Genomic DNA, 24,764 nt, shown 5'->3' with positions numbered 1-24,764 from the left:
ACAAGCTTGTCAAGTGTTGAGAAGAGTTTCTGGCATGAAGTGCCCCAGGATCTCTGGGACAGCTGGGATTTGGGAATGGGTGAACTCGCACACACTCCCGGGGCCCCACAATGCATTAAACGTTTTTGTGCCCCTCAGTCCACCAAACTTTTGGTTCTGTCGTTCCTCCATATTAAATCCAAAGAGGCCACTCACTGTCTGAAACCCCAGCCTCCCCACATCCAGACAAGGGGACTTTTATGACTAAGGTCAGTGCCTGTTTTAAGCAGAACAGTTAGAAACAGGTGAGTCAGCCCCCCTCCCCTCACTTTCTGGTGGTCTTGAGATCTTTTAAGAGGGTGGGGAAGTATAAACATCCAAATATGGCCTGTAGCAATGAAGCTTAATGAACTCCTCTTGCTGCAGTCTCTCTGAAACCTCCCTCTTTGGATAATTCCTGAGCCCGTTTTCTATTACACAGTACACACTACATGTCTCTGGAAATTCAACACTGATGATAGTGTGTTAACATGGGAAAGCCTGTAGCTAAACAATATTTTATCTCATGGCATTGTGGATTTAAAATTTGGCTTCTTTGGGTTTTGCTCTTCCTAAGGTGTGACTCAAAGGTAACTTTCTGTGCACGCTGATACCAGAAAGTCACAGTCCTTTGGTTAGCTGGCACGTTACCCCAGGTGCAAACATTCAGAGGCAAGCCATTAAAAGGCCATGAAACAAGAGAACGTGAAAGGATCTTAGAGAGCAGTTCTGGCCAATGTTTCTTTTGTTTTGTTGTATTTGTTGTTGTTGTTTTTTGACAGACAGAGATCACAAGTAGGCAGAAAGGCAGGCAGAGAGAGAGAGGAGGAAGCAGGCTCCCCGCTGAGCAGAGAGTCCAATTCAGGGCTGGATCCCAGGACCCTGAGATCATGACCTGAGCCGAAGGCAGAGGCTTTAACCCACTGAGCCACCCAGGCACCCCCAACTTTCTTTTGTTTTTAAGTCAGTGAAGAAACCAAGGCCCAGATAAGGCAAGTGACTCAACCTAGGCCACCAGCAGTGGTCCTTTCAAGTCCCTAAATGGAGTCACTTGGGTGAAACCCCATATCAGGTAACCAAGACTCAATTCCTACTGTAACTGCAGTGCCAATGCCCCCGGGTCTGTAACCTTTAACCAGTCAGCCTGGAATTATCTGATCAGCACCAGTGAGGTAATCTGTCCCATAGGCCCTTTCAATCCTGAAACAATGTGCTCCTTGCTAGTAATACTCTTCACCTTTTCACCTTTCAAAACTTTTCCTTTCCTGCAGCTTGGCAGAGCTCCTCTCTACGGATAGATGGGATGCTTCTTGATTCATGAATTTCCAAATAAGGTCAATTTGATCTTTATATGTACTCACTTGAATTTTTATTGTCAAACAAACTTATCCTGGCATGATGGGGGATGGGAACTGGGATGGTCCTATCATCTTGAAAATCCATGATGACTGTAAGGTGAAAGGAAAAACCTTCCAAGTCTGCAAAACGAGGATAATGAGAGAGTTGTTGTAAGAGTTGAGTGAGATGATGCATTAAACACCTTAGCTCAGGGTCTGGCACATTAAAATGCAGGAACTACGTCGCCTACACCAGACCCGAGATAAGATGCTTCCACAGATGTTACAGCACTGTACTGTCCCTCTCTGTACCATTCAGCTAAGTTCTGTAGATTCCTTTCTTTGTTGCTTACCGATTAGTTAATTCAGTCTGCAAAGCATACTTTTTTTTTCAGCATAACAGTATTCATTATTTTTTCACCACACCCAGTGCTCCATGCAATCCATGCCCTCTATAATACCCACCACCTGGTACCCCAACCTCCCACCCCACCACCACTTCAAACCCCTCAGATTGTTTTTCAGAGTCCATAGTCTCTCATGGTTCACCTCCCCTTCCAATTTACCCCAACTCCCTTCTCTCTAACTCCCCATGTCCTCCATGCTATTTGTTATGCTCCACAAATAAGTGAAACCATATGATAATTGACTCTCTCTGCTTGACTTATTTCACTCAGCATAATCTCTTCCAGTCCCAACCATGTTGCTACAAAAGTTGGGTATTCATCCTTTCTGATGGAGGCATAATACTCCATAGTCTATATGGACCACATCTTTCTTATCCATTTGTCCATTGAATGGCATCTTGGTTCTTTCCATAGTTTGGCGACCGTGGCCATTGCTGCTATAAACATTGGGGTACATATGGCCCTTCTTTTCACGACATCTGTATCTTTGGGGTAAATACCCAGGAGTGCGATCGCAGGGTCATAGGGAAGTTCTATTTTTAATTTCTTGAGGAATCTCCACACTGTTCTCCAAAGAGGCTGCACCAACTTGCATTCCCACCAACAGTGTAAGAGGGTTCTTTTTTAAGCCCGTACTATATGTCAGGTGCTAAGATGAACCAGAGGCCGCTTCTGCCTGGTACAGACATGGTAACAGAACACCAATGCGCAGTGTAAGGCACCGTAAAAGAGAGGTTCCAGGTCGTTCTGTATGGTGGTCATTAGAAGTCTTCAAGTGCATTCTGCCTGTCTACCATCAAGACATGTGACAACATGGCGCTTCCCCCTCATCTCCAGGCCAGCGGAGTAGAGCAGAGGACAATTATTTCACCAGCATGTGATTCATCCCTCCTCGATTTATCTCCAGCATGTTGCACAGCCAAGCTGGGATTGGGAGTCCTCCCGTCAGCTTGGTCCCTGCTGACCAACAATGTATATAAGCAAGAAATAAAACTGTGCTGTTTTAAGCCATTGAGATTTTAGGTTTGTCACCACAGCATGAATCTAACTTATCCTGGCTGGTCCACTCTCTGGTGTGATGAAGATGAGAGATTTCTTGTTTTTTTGTTTTCTTTTCCTTAGTGCCCCATCTGTCGTCCCCAGCTGATATTTCCTACACACATCACACCAGCCTCTGGATGGTTTTTCTTCTAACACGAAAGCATTTGCCAGCCTGGAAGCTCTCATCTCCTCCCCAACACTTGACCCTTTTTAGACTAACAAATGACCCCTGGAAGAAGGGCAAATAAACAGCCCCAAACCTCCTCCTCTGTTGTTCCCCACACCCTGCCTCCTGCCTAAACTAGCAATAGATGGAGCAATTGTGTTTTAATAAAGAAAATTGATTTACCTTTTCAGCATTTTAACAAATGGCAGTGCACACAGATCTCTAAAGATTTATGCCCACAATTTGCAAAATTATTTCTGTATCGATCAGCACAGGTTTGTTTTTCATCGGTTCAGTCAATTAAGTAGTAACATTCAGGTGGGTAAATGAGTCAAGCCTATGAAGTCCCTGGTGAGGACAGATGCTTGCTGTATTCTGTGACTGAGGGATGTCAGGTATGTAGGCAAGACACCCAAGACGTTATAGGGCAGACACAGAAGGTACCGGGAAGTCCGGGAAGGAGGTGGCATGCTGGTGGCAAGAAGGGAAAGGTGAGTGCAGAGGCTCCAGACTGTTTGACATTAGGATTCTACACTGGCAGGGCTTCGGACAGCTCGATCCCACAAGATGGATGGGCAGACTGGGCCCTTAGGTCTCACAAGAGAAAAAGAAATGCAGAGGATGCGACTAGAGTCAGGCCGTTGGCAGCATCATGGATCTCATCTTCCCACATCTGCCCTTACCCTGGCATCTACACCTCGACACACCCTCCCTCCCTTCCCTGGTTCTTGAAAGTAGACTAGCCAATGGGGCCTGTAAAAGGCTTGCATTTTAGGAAAAGAGCTCAGAAAGATACCATTAAAATATTAAAGGTGTTTTCTTGGGGTGGTAGACAAGAACTGATTTTTATATCGAGAAGACTTAACCTATATTTTTCTTATGGTGATCACGTGTTACCTGGATAATAACAACAAAAAAAAAATTTTTAAGATTTTATTTATTTATTTGACAGACAGAGATCACAAGGAGGCAGAGAGGCAGGCAGAGAGAGGAGGAAGCAGGCTCCCTGCTGAGCAGAGAGCCCGACATGGGGCTCGATCCCAGGACCCTGGGATCATGACCTGAGCCGAAGGCCGAGGCTTTAACCCACTGAGCCACCCACGCACCCCCCAAAATTTTTTTAAACCTAATCCTCTGAGTGGCTCATGCCTCAGTAGGAAACTTGCACCTCCATGATGTGCCCAAAGGACTTGTCAAACTGAAAATATGCCCTCCTAGTGAATTTCACCACCTTCATTAAAAGCAAAAGCAAGAAAACAAGAAAAGAATAGACAAAAGATGAAAAGGAAAGAAGGAAAAAATGCTATGAGCACTGTATGCAAACAGGGTTTTTTTTGTTTGTTTTTTTGTGTGTTTCTTGTTTTATTGTATTTTCATTAGTGCCCCATCTGTAGTCCCCAGCTGATATTTCCTACACACATCACACCAGCCTCTGGATGGTTTTTTCTTCTAACACGAAAGCATTTGTCAGCCTGGAAGCTCACATCTCCTCCCCAACACTTGACCCTTTTTAGACTAACAAATAACCTTTAAGAGGGCAAATAAGCAGCCGCAAACCTCCTCCTCTGTTGTTCCCCACACCCTGTGTTGTTCCTTCCACACTGGGTGTGGGAGACAAAGGCGAATGTTAGTGTCCCTATGGTCAAGAGACTTGGGGTTTGAAAGAGAGAGAAATGCAAACCATGGCCCAGGTTCCTTGGTCAAATTATGAATGAGGGAACAGGGAGGCTGTGGACCCTGCAAGAAAGGGAGTCAGGGACAAGAGTAAAGAAAGGAAGCTTTTAAAAGGTGACATTTGAGCAAGAGACCTGGTGCAAAGAGAAGATGACAGTGTTGGAGGTTTACCAACCCATTCTATTAGAGGGCAGACTCTTAAAAATGAAATTGTTTTCAAAACTCAAGAAAAGGATGGAACTGAAATGTGGAATCCCAGGTCCAAAGACAAGGGGCAGGTAGATTTCTGGACAGAGACATGTACAGAGTGCCTCAAAATAAGCCTAGTAGAGGGCACGTAATCTGCATCAGTGAGAGAACAACTTTATTCATGGAGCAGGTCATTACCTGTCAAGGCAGGAGAATCACTGCATTCCCAAAAGTATACTGGATTGCATGATTTCTAGTGTTTGCCCTGTACATTTTTATTTTTCTGCACCTAACACCAAGATCCATCCTCTATTCAGAAGACAAAAGGCAAAGTAGCTGACAGCTAATCACTTTTTCACAGCTAAGACATTCCTCTCTTCTGAGCAAATATGGACAGTGTGTTATTCTAGGAACTCTTCATCTCGTATAGTTACTTGTGTGGTTCAGTGATGTTTGTTCTTTCAATCATCCAACAAGTGTTTCATGTATTCGTTCAACAAATATTTATCTGAAGACATGTTTAATGAATACTTTAGTTACTTTATAGTCTATACTATTCAAACCCCTCTAAATGCTTTCCATGTCCCTTCAAATAAAATCCAAAGTCCATATTATGGTCCATGAAGTCTTCATGATCTGGACCCCTTCAACCTTCTTAAAATAACCTCTATCTTCCTCTTTAACCCTCTTTTCCCTACTGCATCAGCCACTTAATATTCCTCTATTTCTTGAAAACCAAGTATTTTTCTATTTTATACTTGCTTACTTTTCTGCTTCTAGCACCAAGTCTTCCAAATACCAACAGAGAAGACAAAAGACAGATCACTCCCACACACCTTCCCTCAGGCAGACTTCTCATGCCCCAACAGTGCCTTCAGACCTCTGTGGACATGTCACCTTGCCTGTGAGATCTTCCTGGCCACCTAACAGCCAGAGTATCAACTCCCCAGCGCTCTCCATCCTCTTTATCATGCTATAGTTTCTTCCATAGTACTTAGAAGAATGGTCATGATATATGTCCATCTGCTTAAGTATTTATTATCTGGACTCTTCCATTGCAATGAAAGCTCATGTGAGCAGAGACTTTGTTCATCATTGGATGCCCAGTGACTAGTGTTACCTAGCATGTAGTAGCTGCTCAGTAAATATTTATTCAATGAATTAATGAATATGGGAATGAAGGCTGGGACTGGATGGGAGCTACGGTAATATAGTGGGCTTCTGTGTTGTCCACCGTTTCCATGACTGGCTCCCTTCCTTCAGTTAAAGGAAAGCATGCTGCTGTGTCTGCAGACTGACAATGAGAAGTGTCTGAGTGAGGCTCTCAGGCCCGACTACTATCAGAGACAAGACACAGAACTAAATGATCCATTGTTGAGTTCCGGTCTGGCAGTTCCCATCTAACCTGCAAGCACCAGGTAATTGGATTGGTAATGGGATATGGAGACTTTCACCTTGAGGTCACTGCTTCACTTCCAGCCCAAGGGACAGCTCAGCTGAAAGTCATTGCTCTTAGGGAGCAGTTCCAAGATCGCTGGGAAATGTCTGAATCTGAGTTCAATGCAAGGGTGGGTCCTGGTTCAAGGAGAGAGCTTACAAGCCTCTTTTCTACACTATCCTGCGTCTATGATTCCCTAGAAGGTCGTGTGAAGCCTTGGCTTAAGGGCCTCCCCAGGGCCACAGAGGAGGAGATGAACCCTGGTTGGGCCCAGGAGTCACAGCCCTTCCTCAGAAGTCATCTCAAAATACATCCAGATGTCAGTGTCCCAGCAGGCAGCTGGGCTGTGGACTTTACCTTTACTGTTTGATATTCTTATATAATAACTAATGGGTAGAACCCCTGGCCTAATGGTCAGATCATTCCACTTGGCCATGAACAGCAGGAGTCCAGGGAATGAGGTGGTTATGACTCTGAAGACTGAAAAAATGTGATCTTGAATTCTGGATTGACCTTTCCTAGTTATGTAACCCTGGCCTATTAGTTAACTTCCCTGTATTTCTCTTTTCTCAACTGTAAACTGGAGATTCAAACATCCACCATGTAGCAATGCTGTGAAGGTTAGAGCTGGTGTGTCTAAATCATTGAGCAGAGTGTCCCTTACAAGCAAGTGCTCAAGAAATTGTTGCAACTGATCCATAGGGGCCCTCCTCCCAGGAGCTAGAAGAGATATGCTTATGGCCCTCCAAAGAAGTCCATTTATGTGTCAGTCATCAAATAATTATTGAGGGCCAAAGAAGCAATGGACACAGTGCTGAATACTAACAAAATTGCTAGGATCCTAATTGTAGAAATAAAGCATGGGTGCTCAGAACAAAAGGTTCACTGCTTTAAGAGGCTCTTACAGAAATAAAGAAAGAGTCATATAGCCAAAAACCACAGACACAGGGGCCTCCTCACGGGAGCAAGAAAGGTCACTGGAGTCAGAGACTGTAGTCCCGAATAAAGTCAGGGAATTTACTTTCACTTACTCATCTCTGTCTGGCCCTCCTCAGGGCTTTGTGTGAAGTAGGTACTCAAAATATATTTGATCAATTTAAATGAGAGTGAAAAGGAATGCCAACAGAAAGGAAGTCTGTGGCCTTACCAACTTCTTTCTTGCGCCCGCATCAAATCTCAGGGTCCTGCATTTGAAACCTCTCCCGCCCTGACCACGGTGTCCTGTCCTGCAGGATTCTGCAGCCAGGCTGGGCCCTCCTCGCCGTGCTGACTGACTGTGGAGCTGGCAACAGTGGCCTGATTTCGGACATGTGACTGCACTGCAGACTCCTGGGGCAGAAGGCAGGTGGGAGTGAGAGAGAAGGCTCCCTATTGCATAAGCCAGGCCATCTGGGGACAGGGCCCTGGCAAGGAGAGGTATATAACGGGGCTGTGAGCAACTCTAGGCACCCCAGCACATCTCTGCCGCACTGCACCTGAAGGCTGCGGGCATTTCAAAGACCAGCCTCTGGTGAAAGCCAGCATGTGAATTTGTCCTGTCCTGAGACTTCCGGAAGCAGAGCGTGGAAACGTCTCTCTGGGCTGAGCCAGCAGGGCAGGTACTCTGCACCTGACCCCAAAGGGACAGAACGGAGAAACCAGAAAGTGGGAACACAAAATAACACTAACAGCACCAATGTGCCCTCTCACCTCAGCCCACCAGCTGGTCTCCTGAGAGGAAAAAGCACCATTCTCCTTTGTGTTTCCCATCAGAAGACTCGGGCTTCACAGACCCTGGCCTGCCACCGTGGACCAATGCCTCTAGGCCTCAGGCTTCTTCAACACAGAAGAGCTGTAACTCTGTCCCTCGCTGCCCCCCAGAGAGCGTGAAGAAGAGAACAGTAGGTGGCAGATGGGGACCCCCCCACCGAAGGAAAAGTACAGCTGGTGTCCCTTGCTGCTCTGACTCTAGCTCTTCCAGGGTCTGCTAGAGGAAGGGCCCACACCCCAGTCCAGACACACAGCAGAGTACAGACCAGTCCACCAGCACTGATGGCAGAAACTCAAGACTTTAGTGGGGAGGTCAGTGCCACCAGACACAGCCATGTAAGGAAAGATTGTCTTCGCCTGGCCTTTGTCCCAAGGCACATGACTCCCCATCATTTAGGCTTCCAGGCCTTCTTTTAGTAACTGTTGGAGCTCACTGTCGAGGACATACTGTCTTGGAAAGGCCACCTGGCGAGGGCACAGGAACCCATTGTGAGTAGTCTCTGGAACAGCGCAAGTTCAGCTGAGTGATTCCTGGATGGGAGATACTATTTGGGAGTCAAGTTTCTTCATGCCAACCTTGAATAATCAGTTCCTAGGGAAGTTGCTAGGCTCCAAGTCAAAAGTGGTAACTATGCTGCCCTCCCCCTTCCCTGTTTTCCTTTACGCATCTGTGGTTTGTGCTCCCTTCCCACTAACCACAGATGTGCTGTTGCCTCTAGGTGCTTTCAAAGCATAGATTTCACAGAGGGCAAAAGTGAGCACAAGGAAGGAGAATGAGGAGGGGCGGAGGTGAGACAGGGGAAGGAGGACAGCTGCGTTCTAATGATGCATTTGGGTAACAGCAAGGAGACAGTTTAATGCTATTATTTTTGTGCATATTAAACCACTAATCCACATCTTATTTTGGCAACACAGGCTACCTCACATCTGTATGCCTTACCTACAATCTGTAAAGCTAATTTGTTAAACAGCTTTCTTCTCCCACGGGAATGAGGTCATTGGTCACAGAAGATTGATTAAGCTCTTGGAGAATCAACATTACTGAAAATCAGCACTGCCTAATGAGTGTTTTTATGGCAGCCTCATAAAAAAGAATTTTAAAAGGAGAAACAAATAAACAAAAACAGCAAGAAAGGCCAGAAGCCTTCTCTCCCGATGTCTCTCAATCCTTGTTATGAACATGGTATCAGGACAGTGGTAGAAATCCCCTTGGTAATGCCAGCCTTCCTCCCCTCCACTCAAATCTGATTCATTACACCAGGTCTGGAAAGTTTGCACGTGTGTTTCTACACACATTAGTTCCAATAACGTATGTGTGTATATTAGTTCCAAAGACATTCCCCTTTGCTCGGGCCAACAGCTGTGTAGAGACAGAAGTAGACTTTAGGTCAGAAAACATGCTTGTTGAATACCAGCAGCACCATTTACTGTGTAACTTTGGGCAGGACATTTAACCTCTCTGACTCTGTTAGCACATCTCTAAAATAGGAAAGAATATTAGCCTCTCCTATACCTCCTCCAGTAAAGTTATTACATTGAAAATCACACAAGCTAACATGTGAGTAAAAATGTTTAAACCATAAAGCCCCATGTAATTCACTATACTATTAGTATTCTTTCTGTTTTAAGGCACTGTTGGGTAGAGGGTAAGAGCCAAAGACTGGAGCCATACAAACTGGGTTAAATCCAGGCTCAGAGGCTGGCTCAGTAGTTCACCAGCTGCATGACCTCAGGCAAGCTACTCAAACTTGCTGATGTCACACTTCTTTCATCTATAAAATAGAATAATTATAGCTTTGTACTTTCAGAGTTTGGGGGAGGAATATATGGAATATGATTGCAATGTGCTTAGGAGAGTACCTGGCACGTGATAAACAGTTAAGAGATATGAGTCAGTAGGATTAGAGTTCTTATTCTCTTTTATTCCTCAACAAGCAAGAGCCTACCCACAGACCGAATGGGCAAGATCCATGAATCCACACAGAAGCCACATAGAAACAGACAACTGGGTAACCCCAGTTCCCTTTGGGGCCCTGGGCTTGAAAGCAGAGGGGAAGAGTGCCAGGGAGTGCAGGTGGGAAAAAGTTGGGGATGGGCCACTATGAAAGAGAAACGCTTGAGAAGTCTCCAGTAACTATAACTTGGGAGGATGTTAGTTTAAGGGAGATAAGAGCTAACTGTTGTCTGCTGATGTGCCTAGGAGAAGAGACTGGTCTTCCATTGAAAAGGGAGTGGTTTATGTGAAGACTTAAAAACCCAACAGGGAAAAACAGGAGGGAAAAGAGGAAGGAAGGAGGAAGGAAGGAAGGAAAGAAATAGGGAAGAAAGAGAGAGAGAGAAAGAATATCTAGAAGGAACTTTCTCCCCCTGAGGATGCTTTTTGTTAAATAAATATATAAAGAAAATAAATCAGTAAAAAATCTGTTCTCTCCTATTTTTTCCATTTTGTTTTTCCAGTTCTCCACGTCTCTAATTTTACCTAAATGATAATTTTATGAGCAAATCAAGTTATACATAATACATTTTATGTTTCTTCTTAGCAAAATGATTTTAGATATGTAAATTGTACTACAAAAATAAATATTGCATGTTATTCTAATTTTTCACCAAATTTACATTCCACTCCCACCCCCCTCCCCAAATTCTCCAAACCTCTATCTCTAATGGTTTTAACATTTCCAAGACCTCGACATTTATAAATTTAGCTAGTTCTAAGGAAGAAGTGATTTCACATGAGGTTAGGTGGTATGGTCTGTTAATTGGTGAGTTTTTAAAATCTTTTTGACAACTACCACTATTTTATCTCTGGGCCAGTGATTGAAAAGGTGGATATAATTGTATAGAATAGAGTAGGATGGAATCCCATGGGCCTCCTACATTTCTGTGACAAGACTTTTGACACCTTCCCATTATACGTAACATCTTCTACAGGCTCAAGCGTATTTGAAATACCACGAAACTCTAGTCTCCTTTCTCTGAGGAGTACGTCCAGTAAAATGGGTATGTGAGTTCACCCCAGGCCTCAGAGGCAGAGTAGCATAGCAGCTGCCCCTGTCTTCGTTCTATTTCTAGAACCTTTTAAAGTTCATGATGGCATCGAATCCCATTAGAGATTTATAGTGAGGGTACTGAGGGTAGATATGTAGTGAGGATAGATAGCCAAAAGATCCCCCAGATTAAGCTCTAATTCATCTTCTGGACACTCTGGGTTTTAAAAACTGTTAATTGTGGGGCGCCTGGGTGGCTTAGTGGGTTAAAGCCTCTGCCTTCAGCTCAGGTCATGGTCCCAGGGAATGGGGATCAAGCCCCGCATTGGGCTCTCTGCTCAATGGGGAGCCTGCTTCCCCTCTTTCTCTCTGCCTGCCTCTCTGCCTACTTGTGATCTCTGACTGTCTAGTAGATAAATAAAATCTTTAAATAAATAAATAAATAAATAAATAAAAACTGTTAGTTGTATTATGTAAAGCTGTGTCATACAATATGGTAGCCACCAGTCCTGTTGTGACTATTTAACTTAATATACCTAAAATAAAATTTCAGTTTCTCGGTTGCACTGGCCACATTCTTGAAATGTGCTACTTAGCCACATGTAGCTAGTAGTTTCCATGTCAGACAGCACAAATATAAAACATTTCCATCATTGCAGAAAATTCTATTGGACAGCACTGATGGGGAGAAAAATCTAGAAGAGTAATTGAGCAAACCAGTCATTGTTAAGTGCCTGCCATGTACCAGGATCTCTGTGCTGTAATGGTTCTTTAAGTCATCTGATAATCTATGCAATAAATGATAATCATCCTCACTTTCCAGGTGGAGAATTGGGAGCTAAAGAAGGTTAGCCTACCAGAATTAGTGGCATTGCTGGTGAGTCCAGGACTGTCTTGAGACAGTCTTATGTCTTATGAAACTCTGCAGTCTTATGATGGGATCAAAGTAAGATGGAAGTGTACAGCAGATGTATATGTGCACAACAATAATAGATAATGAAAGACTAGGCCAGAAATTCAAACTACCTTTAACAAAAGAAGCAGACTCCCTCTCCCTCACCATGCACCTCCAGGAGGAGAAGCAAGAGCTGCCATCTCCTTGGATATGTCAGTCTTATTTCATACAGGAGGGAGTCCTGAGCAGAGATCAAGACTACGCTGTTGAGTAGTGAAGGGAAAGTGTAATATGGGGATCACGGAAAATTGCTGGCTGAAAATTTATCATCAGATGGGTCCTCCAGGTACTCCATGGGCTCAACTCTCTTACAGAGGCCAGAGAGAACCTCTTCATGATAGGAAAACGGGAGCAGATCCGTCTAACATAGCCCAGGCTGCTGGTAGAGATTCAAATGTAGGTCTTATTCCCTGTGAGGTGTTGCTATGAAACAGATACAAGACAAGGTGAATACCACCTGTTAACAACCTGTTAACAGTCAGCTTCAGTAGCCAGAACACCTGAAACAGCCCTTTGTGTCCTTTGAGTAGTAAAGGATTCTTGGTGCCACCCTTTCAAGTGGCTGTGGTGTGTGCCAATCTAAGAATCCCACGAATAATATCAACAGCTATCTGATGCTGTTGAGTGGCATTAGCTTGTAGAAGCAGGTCCCTGCAGTGGAGAGGTGCACTCGTAGTTGCCCTCACACACTCATAGTGTCCCACAGCCAGGGGCCAAGTCTGCTTGGTTTAGGGTTGAAGGGATGAGGCAGGCAAAGGAAACACAGTAGATGGTGTGTTGGGCGTTGGGGTCTGAAGGGGGAAGCCCCTGCTGCATGAGATCACATCAGTGGTATGCTTTACAAGGAGTACAATGTATGGTTAGGGTTAGAGTTGAGTGTGGACGTAGTTGAGTATGGTTAATGGTCTGTCTCCTCTACTACACCTCAAATGCCCCAGGAGACAGTGCCTTGAGTTAATTACCCTTCCCAGCTTCACCCCCATTCAGGTAATGTGGAAGACACTTGGTAAATGCCCTGCTTCTTAACAATCACCCAAACTAATTTTCCTCCAAGTGCACTTCTTGGGAAACTAGCTCTGAAAGATGCTAATGAGTATTTAAGCAGGGGTAGGGGGAGGAAATAAAGTTAAAAAAAAAAAAAAAAAAGAAAGAAACTTTCCATGGTCAACTTAGTTTGGAAAGTATTGGATTAAATAAGGTTCAACAGGGCAATTTACCATAGGATTTCTCTGGGCCTTTTAAATGATAATGAGGGGAATATAGAAAGCACTTCCCAAGTTTAATTGACCATGGAATTCTTTTTCCACAGAGCATCTTGTGGGACTCTTGTTCTGTGGAAGCTCTGACCACTGCCTTTAACGTCAGCTCACGATTCCAGTCTTTAGATAAAATAAGTGTGCCAGTTTGGGGACGATTGGCTAATCAATGAATTGCACAACCATATAAAAGATCATTGGAGGCACACCACCCTGGATTCATTTTTCTACCTAGACAACTGAAGGGTGCTTCACCTCTATTGTGGTCACGAGAGTATAGATTTCTTCTTTTCCATTTCCATTCCAATAACACAATGATAACAACCTGTCAGTCAAATTCATCACTACATCACTGTTGACTCCATCTATTAATTAATCCATTCATATTATCTATTAATCTATTAATTTATCTATTACTATTTTGAACATCTCCTATGTGCAAATTATTGTTATACAACCTGGAAAAATACAAATTAGTAAAAGATGTAAAGACTATTCCAGCTATCCAAGAACTTGCAATCTAATTGAGGAGATAAGAAATAGATATTTTCCCCCCAGGGTATCTGTTCCCTGCTGCTGCTCACGCTCCCACCTTCAGATTCTTTCTCTCTGGTCCCTTTACTCAATTATATTTCTCCAAATGCCTTCATTCTCACACTCTCAACTGGAGATAGCTCTGTGTTTTTGGGCCTGTGTACAGTATGTATTATTCATATGCTCACTTGTTTCTGAACAACTTACGAAAACCAACTAGAGATTAATTCATAAAAAATAAGCTTTTTTCCCCTCTCCCTTTACAGGACTAAATCTGTTTCTCTGCCACAATTGTATTGGCTGATTGGGTTTCTGCTCTCCCTCTGCCCCCATTCTGAGGGAAATCATGTCTCTTTAGTATTGCTGCCACATATCCTTTCATGTGCCTGAAATATATACCATTGTGTTCTGACTTTTGTTTTGTGCAGAATCACTTTCATGCTCTATCTTCTGCAAGGTCCCTCTGTCTTGGCAGCCAAAGACACTCTGTTTGCAGCCTGGAGATTTCCATTGTACTTTGCACATCGCAAGATTTTTGTTCTGTGAGGTAGCCTTTTGTAGTTGAGTTTGCTAATGTTCTAACTGAAAACAGACATAGCCATACTTCATCAGTTTCATTCTGCTCCAAGGCACAGTTGTTAAGCCCACTGAGGGAACCAAAATGCTCCCTCTTCACAAGGCAGAAGGTGGGCTAAAATCGGCAGCAAAAACGATCCACATGCTGCTCATCAAAAGGTGAAAGAAGCAGAGGTGTTTGATCATTGGGAATTTTAATCTTCTGAATTTCAAACACTTAATCTTTTTTCTACATGGGAATATGCCTGTTACTCTTCTTCCTGAAAATAACATGCCTCCTTTGGAAGCCTAGGTGGCATAGTTGGAGAAGCATCTGTCTTTGCCTCAGGTCATGATCCTAGGGTCCTGGGTTTAAGTCCGCATCAGTCTCCTTGATCAGCAGGGAGCCTGCTTCTCCCTCTCCCTGCTGTTCCCTCTACTTGTGCTCTTGCTCTCACTCTCTCTCTCTCTCTCTCTCTGACAAATAAATAAATAAAATCTTAAAAAAAAAAAAATGCTTCCTCTTCCATCCTCCTGCTCTGGGACTACCATCATAGAACTGTTCCCTCTCTGATTCTCAGTAGAGTTTGTGAATAGATTTAGAGGCAGTGAGTTTCCTTCCCTGTTCAGCTCCCTAAATTTCAATCCTGATTATGACACAAACACAACCTAAACTTCATTAAGATAATAAAGCATATTTGTCCCATTCTCCAGAACCTCATGCCCAACATATGATTGGGGTTTAGGACTTAAAACCAAAACCAAACCAAAAAACCAAAAACAAAAATAAAAGACAAAACAAAACAAAAAAAGCCTGCTGAATGAATAGATCCATTTATCTCCTGAAACTAGAAGCCCAGGATTTGCCTGCTGTCTGCCATCCTCTCTCCCAGGTACTACTCCTCTGCTGCCTCTTGCTGGCATAATTCTCCAGGCAGCTGGAGAGGCAGTGAATGTAGTGTAGAATTGGTCTGTGAGGTGGGGGAGAAGGCATGAAAAAGCATTGACCTAAGGGGATACAGCGCTACCCCTCCCCCCATGCAATGCACCAATTCAGTTATGGAAAGGTGCTCTTGGAAATTTTGATGCAAAAATCATCTAAGTCAATTTGCCCTTGCATGATGGCCCCAAGCTGCTTCTCTCCTGAACTCTGTGTATGTGTGTGTTTTTAAACATACCCTTACATGAATACTTGTCTTTTTCTTCATCCCTCCTTTACATATTTTAATTTATTATCCTATTTATTATCCTACAACCCCCACTAATATGCTCTAAAACACATTTTTATATCCTATCAATGTACATTGGAAACGTAATCTTTCCTTCCTTAAATGCGTCTTCTTTCCATCTTTATTCTTTCTTTCTTTCACTTTTGTTGTGTTTAGACTTGACTCTACCCATCCTTCTTTGACTCAATGCAGTTTATTAGTTGTTATGGCAAACCCCATTGCTCTCACTCTATCTCTCTCTCCCATTATGTGGTTGCAAATAAAGATGTTAGAAAAAAAAAAAAAAAAGACAGCTTTTATTCTCCCTGAGTCTCCTCTCTAGGCCTTTCCTCATCTTTCTTATTATTTCTATGGGATGCTCCCTGCCCTCCCCCACCCTACACACAGGTAACAAAGCCAATAAGTAAATAAATAAATAAATAAAAGACTTGTATCTCTGGCTGTCCACAGCAGTATTATTTACTGCTATAACAAAATGGAACTGTAGAATGCTTGAGCTAGAGTAGCAAGTTGTGATTTGTGGGACCTCAGGATATGTGGAAACTTTGGAAGAAGCTTCTCAAATTTGGAGTAGCAGTCATCACAGCAGGCCAAATATTTTAGAAGAAGACAGGTGGCACACTTAATTCTAACTCTTTCTGGCTTCAGCTTCTGTCATTCATGCCCTACTTAAGACCCCTATGGGGTGACTCAGATCAGTGCCCATTAGAAATACTCCATTCCTTTAACTTTAGCCAAGATCCTGTTGGAATCAGGACTAAACCAACTATCTACTAAATTCATAGAAAGACCTCCAAAATTTTCACTAACATTATTCCAAACACCATGTTCCACACCCCTTTAGAAATGCACTCCATTTCTATATGGCTTCCTAACAAGTTATTTTGCTGTCATATTTTTTTTCTGACGTCTGTCACCTTGGTATCTAAGCACTCTGGCAAATTCATGAGGCTAAAAACAAACACTTATGTGGGAAAGGGAAAGAAAGCTCTTCTCTTCTGCTCTCTCATCTCCATAGGGACAGAGGAGCACAAAGAGGCTATGATTCTCCAAGGTCATTCTGCAAAGACAGCATAACAGAGCCAAGAAAAGACTGCAGAATCCTAACTTCCAGTCCCCGGGCTCCATAATTTGAAGACTCTGTTTAGAATTGGTGTTTCTACAGAAAATACCCAAAGAGATTTTGTAGCAGCTGGCCACAGCCAGGAAGGAATCTTCGCAAAAAAATCAGACACACCTCCTTCCCTTCCAAACTCTGAATCTTCTCCCTTTTCTTACTGCTGAGTATTCTAGCACTCTTTCAATTTTAGTACTTAAATGACATTAACTGTAATGTCAGGGGTTTCATTCATTTATCAAATCATTCAATCATTATTAATTGAAAGCCTTCCATAATCAAACACATGTTAGAGATGAGCAAGACCCTACCTATATTCAAGGACTTATAATTTAGCAAGAGAGATAAGAGACACATGCAAAAAGTGCTTACCAAGGACATACTATTTGCTATTCTAGATTCAGAAGAGAGAGCAATGGATAAAACCTACAGGAATTCTGTTCTCATGGACCTTACCATTATAGTCACAAAAATAGACAATAAAGAAACAGATAGGGACGCCTGGGTGGCTCAGTTGGTTAAGCAGCTGCCTTCGGCTCAGGTCATGATCCCAGCGTCCTGGGATCGAGTCCCACATCAGGCTCCTTGCTCAGCAGGGAGCCTGCTTCTCCCTCTGCCTCTGCCTGCCATTCTGTCTGTCTGTGCTCGCTCTCTCCTCCTCTCTCTCTCTCTGATAAATAAATAAAATCTTTGAAAAAAAAAAAAAAAAAAGAATTTAAAAAAAAAAAAAAAAAAAAAAAAAGAAACAGATAAAGGAATAAGATATATTACATTAAAATATAATACAAGATGAAATGTGATATAACAAATAGAGAAATAGATGAAATGCCCAACATTTCTTTCTCACATGGGATTTCAGTAGCTGAATTGGAAGTATGCTCTGGTTTCAGAATTGGATTTGTAATATCCCAGGCCTCTGAATGTAATATTTTCTTCTCTGGTAAGCAAATATTGTTGCAGTTGTTGCATTTGGTAATCTGTGTGGAGCAAAAGATTCAGCACCCATAATAGGCTAGTCACCAAGAACTTTAGAAGAACTTGGAAGCAGCTGAAATATAAATGGTCCAATTCTAGCAGAGAATTTTTTTTAAAAGAACCTCTGGGACCTATTATAGTCCACTGGCCATCTGATAGACTGCTATCCAAAAGAGAATAGAATTATTCCTCTACTCTGATTATTTGAGCAGATTTCTTGTAGTTGCTGAAGGTCAAACTAAAAATCCTAACCTCTTTGTCTTTAAAGGTAAATGAGATTTTAAAGCTTAAAAAAATATTTAAGTACTCAGATATACATTAGGTGGCAAGTTCTTTTCCTACATTTATTATTTCATTAGTCCACATTTATCTGTTCCTTGGGGTACAGTCAGCTGGGCAACACTGAGACTTTAGCTTCTCAAAAAAATGATTTCAAAGAAACTTATTATGCAACTTCATTGTGTACTCTCTGCTGACCTAGAAACTGCCATTCAAAACAGTCACTATCTTTCATTTGTGAAGAAGTCCAGGAAGATAATGTTTATTGTCAAAATTCAGAGGAACTGTTATGCTGGACAAATTTCAAGCAGTGGAAAATGTAAGTAAATTCTGGGATTGGTTGGTGTTATAGACTTGATGAAAGAAGACAGAACGAAGGAAGGAAAGAATAAGAGAGATGCCGGGCAGGGAAAGAAAGGGAGAAGAAAAAGAAGGAAAAAATATATATACAAGGTACGCAACTATAAAACTGAGAAAAAAGTACAAGGAAATTCCTTATAGACACTGGACAACACAAAGCACAGAACAATAATACTAGAGAGAAGGAAAATATACACATACATGGTGACCTTCACATTTGCATATACTTCTTGACCAGGAACTCCTCTTGGAAAAAGGCACAGGTAAAGAGGGCACAAGCAGAGCACATTAGTCTCTCTGCATCTGAAAAGAGTTCTGTACTACTGAAACCCTTAAATCTTCAAGACAGGATAAATGAGAGGAGGGAGCTTCATAGAAGAGTTACCTCAGAAGTGACAAGAGTCCATGGAGCCAAATAGAGAATGGAAGCTCCAGGAGTTAGAGGTGAATCAAAATAACAGATGTCCACACAATTCTAGGAGACAAAGTAGATAGCTAACTGAGAAACTCAGGCATTCAGCTGAGACCCCAGAAAGTCCATCCCATAATCTAAAGTAAGAACCATGTCCTTGAGCTAAAGACAAAACTGCACAGAACCTACCCTAACAGAGAAGAAAAACAACAGACTTAGGTGGACTCATGAATAACTTTGCTGGTTACCAAAACAGTTTCTTTTAGGAAAGACAACACACTCCAGACTCATGATGTGCCACCGCAGCATCCAATGTACAACAAGAAATTACTAGATATGTAAAGAAGCAAGAAAATGTGACCTATAATCAAGAAAAAAAAGTCAATGAAAGCAAACTCCAAGATGGCCCGTATGTTGGAATTAGTAGACAAGAATTTTAAAATAGTTATTATAAATGTATTCAAAGATAATATAAATATAACAAAGTAAATAGATGGAAACTCAAGGAGAGAAAAAAAAAAGTACTCAATAAACATTCTAACACTGAAATTGCAATATCTGAAATGAAATGTACTGAATAGGTTTACGAGCAGATTAGAGATTTCAGAAAAAAGCATCAATGAGCTTAGATCCCTTTCTACTATCCAAACTGAAGAGAGATAAAGAGTTATTTGTTGTAAAAAAAAATAATAATAACAGAGATTTCTTGTTCTGTGAAACAATCACAGTGCTATAATATACATATAGTTCATTTCCAGAAGAAGACAAAATGGAGAATAAAATACTTAAAGAAATAATAACCAAAAATTTCCAGATAAACCAAAACCTCTGACCTTTAAATTCAAGGTCAGAAAAGGGAAAATAAAAAACAAGGTACACCATATTTAAATTGCTGAAATCCAAATCCAAATAAAGAATCTTAAAAAAAAAAAACAAAAAAAAAAAAAAACAGACAAACAAAACAGTGAAAGAATGCATCAGAGACAGTAAAACAACAGCACAAAGGCTGGCTTATTTCTCACCAGAAACACTGAAAGTCAGAAAACAAAAGAACAAGTTATGTAAAGTCCTGAATGAAATGAAACAAGAAAACAAAACAAAACCCAGCAATTACCTAAAATTTTATAGATAGCAGAAATAATCTTCAAAATAAATATGAAAGTGAAATAAACATACATTTAGATAAATGGAAACAGAAAGAATCCATGTTCAGACCTTCATATAAAATACTTTAAAAGTTGTTCAGACTGCAGAAGGGAACTTATAATACACAAGAAGGAATGAAGAGCATGAGAAGAGTTAAATATCTAGATAAATCCTTTTTTTCTTTTTTTAATGCCTTTAGAAAGCAGCCAACTTTCTAAAGGAAAAAGTTAGATAGTGTATTTTATGATTTTAAAATATTTAAAAGTAAAATACATGAAAACAGTAGCACAAAAAATGAAGGTAAATGAAATTATACTCATAGAATTTTTTACATCTTGTGTGAAGAGATGCAATATCAACTCTAAGCAGATTGTGAAAAGTTAATTTTGTGGCAATTCCTAGAACAACTCTGAAAATCTACAAAGAGGTATGGCTAAAAAGCCAATAGGATAAATAAAATCAAATACTAAACTAATTTGATAAATTCAAAAGAAGCCAGAAAAGGAGAGGTTGAGAAACAAAAAAGAAAGATCAAACAAGTGAAAAATAAATAGCAAGATGGTAAATTAAATCCCAAATCATCAATAATTACATTAGAAGAAAATGGGCTACAAACCCAAATAAGGGAATAAATTTCAGAGTGGATAAAGAAAACAAGACTCAATTATCTGTTGTCTATAAGAGATGCACTGTAAATATAAGGACCCTGATAAGTTGAAAGAAAAGAAAGTAACAGATAATCAGTCACATGAACAAGAATCATAAAAATCTTGAGTGTCTATACCGAGAACAGACAGAACAGACTTCTTGATAAAGAGAATTTCCAGAGAGAAATATCACAATGATAAAGGAGATCAATCATTCTGGAAGATATAATGACCCTATAAGTGCTTGTAATAATAGGGCACCAAAATACATTAAACAGGAAATGACAAGAATAAAGAGAAAAATAGAAAAATAAACAGATTTTATAATTTTCCTAATTAGAATTTGGTAGAATAACTATAGAAACAATCAAGAAGGAAATACAAATATTTGAACAATACTATAGACTGCCTTGATTTAATTGAAAATTTTAGAACAATATAATCCTGAAACTATAGAATTTACATATTTCAGGTATACATGATATAACATATATACACATATAGTTTATATGGACTATATATTAGATCATAAAATAAATTTCAACACATTTCAGAAGATTGAAGTTTTCACATATGTTTTCTGACAACAAAGGATAAATAAGAAAATAATAAAAATAAAATACATAAAAATCCTCAAATATTTGAAATTAAACCACATACTTCTAAATAATCTGTGGATCAAAGTAAAGCTCATAAGAAAAAATAGAAAATACTTTGTACTGAATGATAATAAAAATACAACATACCAAAATTCATGTGAAGCCTCTAAAATGGTGCTAGGAGGAAAATGTATTACTTTAAATGCTTATATGAAAAATAAAATAAATATTTATAATAACTGATCTGAACTTTCATTATAAATTCTTTTTAAAAAATGAAAAGAAAAAGAAAAGAGAGAGAGAGAAAGTTTAACCCAAAATAAGTAAAAGAAACATAGAACAAAAAGCAGTCTTTGAAAAGTTAATAAAATTGAGAAAATCTGAACAAGATCAAGTAAGAAAAATAGAGAATACTTTAATTACTACTATCAGAAATAGAAAGTGAGATATTACTACGGATCCTACAGATAAAAACAGGATAATAAAGAATATTATAACAAGTTTCACCAATAAATTCAACAATTTGGATGAAATTAACAAATTCCTTGAAAACACAGTTTTTATAAAACTGACATAAAAAATACAGAAAATAAAAATAGCCCCTATCTAGCTTTTTTAAAATGTAAAATTCATAACCATAAATAAAATTTACAGTCCAGATGGTTTTACTACTAACTATATGACATACTTAAGAAATAATACAGTCATTCTCAAACTCACAAACTCCTTCAGAAAATGAAAAAAGGACCACACTTCATATTTGGTTTATGAAGCCAGAAAAACTCTGATTTCTTTTTCTTTTTCTTTTTTTTTAAGATTTTATTTATTTATTTGACAGAGAGAGAGATCACAAGTAGGCAGAGAGGCAGGCAGGCAGAGAAAGGAAAGCAGGCTCCCTGCTGAGTAGAGAGCCCGATGCAGGACTCGATCCCATGATCCCCGAGATCATGACCTGAGCCGAAGGCAGAGGCTTAACCCACTGAGCCACCCAGGCATCCCAAAACTCTGATTTCTAAGCTTGACAAAAACATTTCAAATAAAGAGTGTGATCAAATATCCCCCATGAACACAGACACAAAAATCCTTCACAAAATACAAGCAAACCAACCCAACCCATCAATACACAAGAATTTTACATTACGACCAACTATATTGGGTTATACCAGGAAAGCAAGGTTGTTTTAAAATTCAAAAAACCAATCAATATAATTTACCACATTAACATAACGAGGGTGAAAATTATATATCAATGTATGACCATTTTAACTTATAAAAATCATTTGGCAAAACTCAACATCCATTCATGGTCGAAACTCAGAGTAAGTAGGAATAGAAGGGAACTTATCTGATAAAAGTCATCTATAGGAAATTCTACAATTAAACATCCTATTTAATTATGAAATATTGAACTCTTTCTCCTTTATGTCAAGAGTAGGAATGTTTCTTTTAAAATTCTCTTAGTCAACATTAACCAGAAATTCTAGCCAGTAAAATAAAGCATGAAAAGTAAATTAAAAGCATTAAAATTAAAAGGGATAAATTTTGTTTATTCATAGAAATTGTAATCATTTATGTAGAGAATCTTAAGGAATCTATCTATCTACTAGAATTTAGAAGTGAATAAAGTAAGGTCACAAAATACAAAGTCACATACAAATATCAGTATGAAATTTTAGATAATGAAACATTAAAATACCATTTACAATAATATTATGAGACATAGAATATTTAGGAATAACAGGAACAAAGTATGTAGCAAAGGTCTACATTAAAAACTATAAAATATTGCTGAAATTAAAGAAAATATAAACAAATGAAAAGATACATAATGTTCACAGATTAGAAGACTCAATACTGTTCAGCTGTCAATTCTTCACAAATTTTCTACGGAGTCAATGTAATCCCAGTAAAAATTCTAACCAGACATTTTATTGACATTAACAAATTGATGCTAAAATGTATATGAAAACACAAAGGACCTAGAGTAGCCTAAACAATCTTAAAAAGAAGAACAGATTTGGAGAACTCACATTACCTGGTTTCCAGGCTTATACAATTTTACTGGGGTGTTGATTATATAGGTGTATATGTTTTTCAAAATATATTGAACTGTACACTTAAGATCTGGGCCTGCAACTGCATGTAAGTTTTACCACAATGAGAAAAATAATAAATAATTGCAATTTCCTGTCAGTAGACTCTATCACAAGAAGGTAAAGGGACTTTCAGGTGAGTATAGATCAAAGATATATGTAACAAAATTCTTTTATTTCTGTCTCCTTTAGTAAATAACTCTGATGGATTATTCTATATCATCTTGGATAAACTGAAAAAAACTATCCAAGAATCTCTTCTCTATATATCTGTAAGTTAGCACTGACCAAAAGAATTTTCATAGAATTTGAAGGCAGCAATGAAACAGTAGTTAACAACCAGATACGGTGATAGACACGTACAGAATTGCCCAATGTGTCTCACCTTGTTCTCATTCTCATCTGGTCCTCATCCAGCCATTTTTAATTTTTTAACTATTTTAACTATTGAACTACCCTGCTGAGCAATAGCAGACTCAGACTCACCACCAGAAACCTGTCTGTGGACCCCCAGAGATGATAGCTGCATATAGACAATATTCCTTATAGCCCTTCCTCAGTGTTCCCTTTTAAATTTTCACTTCTGATCATCTGGTTGGTCACTGGTTCATTTTCTGTTCTTCCCACTCACATCCTGAGTCTTCACTCTTCCAGTTACTTCCCAATTATATAAGCTCTAACTGCCAAAATAAATCCCTTGCTGAGGAACACTTTCACGGACTCTGATTCCCTGACATAGGATAGAACAACACTTTATTCTCTGATGTTGGAGTTGGCTCGCTTAAATGGGAACAAAGGGTAATAGGGGCTGAGTGTACCACATGCAGGTGGAGGAGTGGGGTATGACCCTGTGCTGAACTACCACAGAGATAGACCTCGAAAAGATGACAGTAAACCTCAGATAAGCTTTCATGTATCATTAGAGCAACCTAAAAATCATAAGACATACCCTTGCATGAAAATATGCTTCTCCGTGAGTCATCTGATACAGATTCCAGTTTCAAAACAGAAGGTTCAGAACAACCAGTCTTACGTCTTTGAGTAGGCTAACATACGTAACTGAGAAGTCAAAGTGCTGAGAGATGATAAAAGTATGTGTGCATATAGGCATACATTTGTATTTATTTCTAAAAATTGGAAAAACAATACACATCTTTCTGACCATAAAAAAAGAATAGTATCTGAGAAATAATTAACATGGTCTTTGTATTTAGAAAATTATGGAACCTTGGAAAAATCATCTTACACTCTTATTCATTATTCTATTTACCATAAAATTGATATCAGACCAGTCCCAGCTTCTTCATAAAAGAATAGAAAATAATTCATTTCTGCTCTGTGCTAGTCATAATTTGTGCAACTGTCCTGTAAAGAAAGTGTTATTAGCTTCATTCTACAGATTAAACTATGACTCAGAGATATTAAATAACTTAATTAGATCCACACAATTTCTAGGGAGAAGAGCTATAATCTGATCTCATGTCTGTCTGAGTGACTCCAAGATTCAGTCTTCCCACTAAACTACCCTCATTCTGAGCATGGACCTCCATTTGAGAAAATGAGAAAAACCTATATGTAGATGTTATCCCCATGAAATTACT

This window comes from Mustela lutreola, chromosome 1 (assembly GCF_030435805.1).
Source record: "Mustela lutreola isolate mMusLut2 chromosome 1, mMusLut2.pri, whole genome shotgun sequence".
NCBI lineage: Eukaryota > Metazoa > Chordata > Mammalia > Carnivora > Mustelidae > Mustela > Mustela lutreola.
This window is presented reverse-complemented; position numbering follows the sequence as displayed.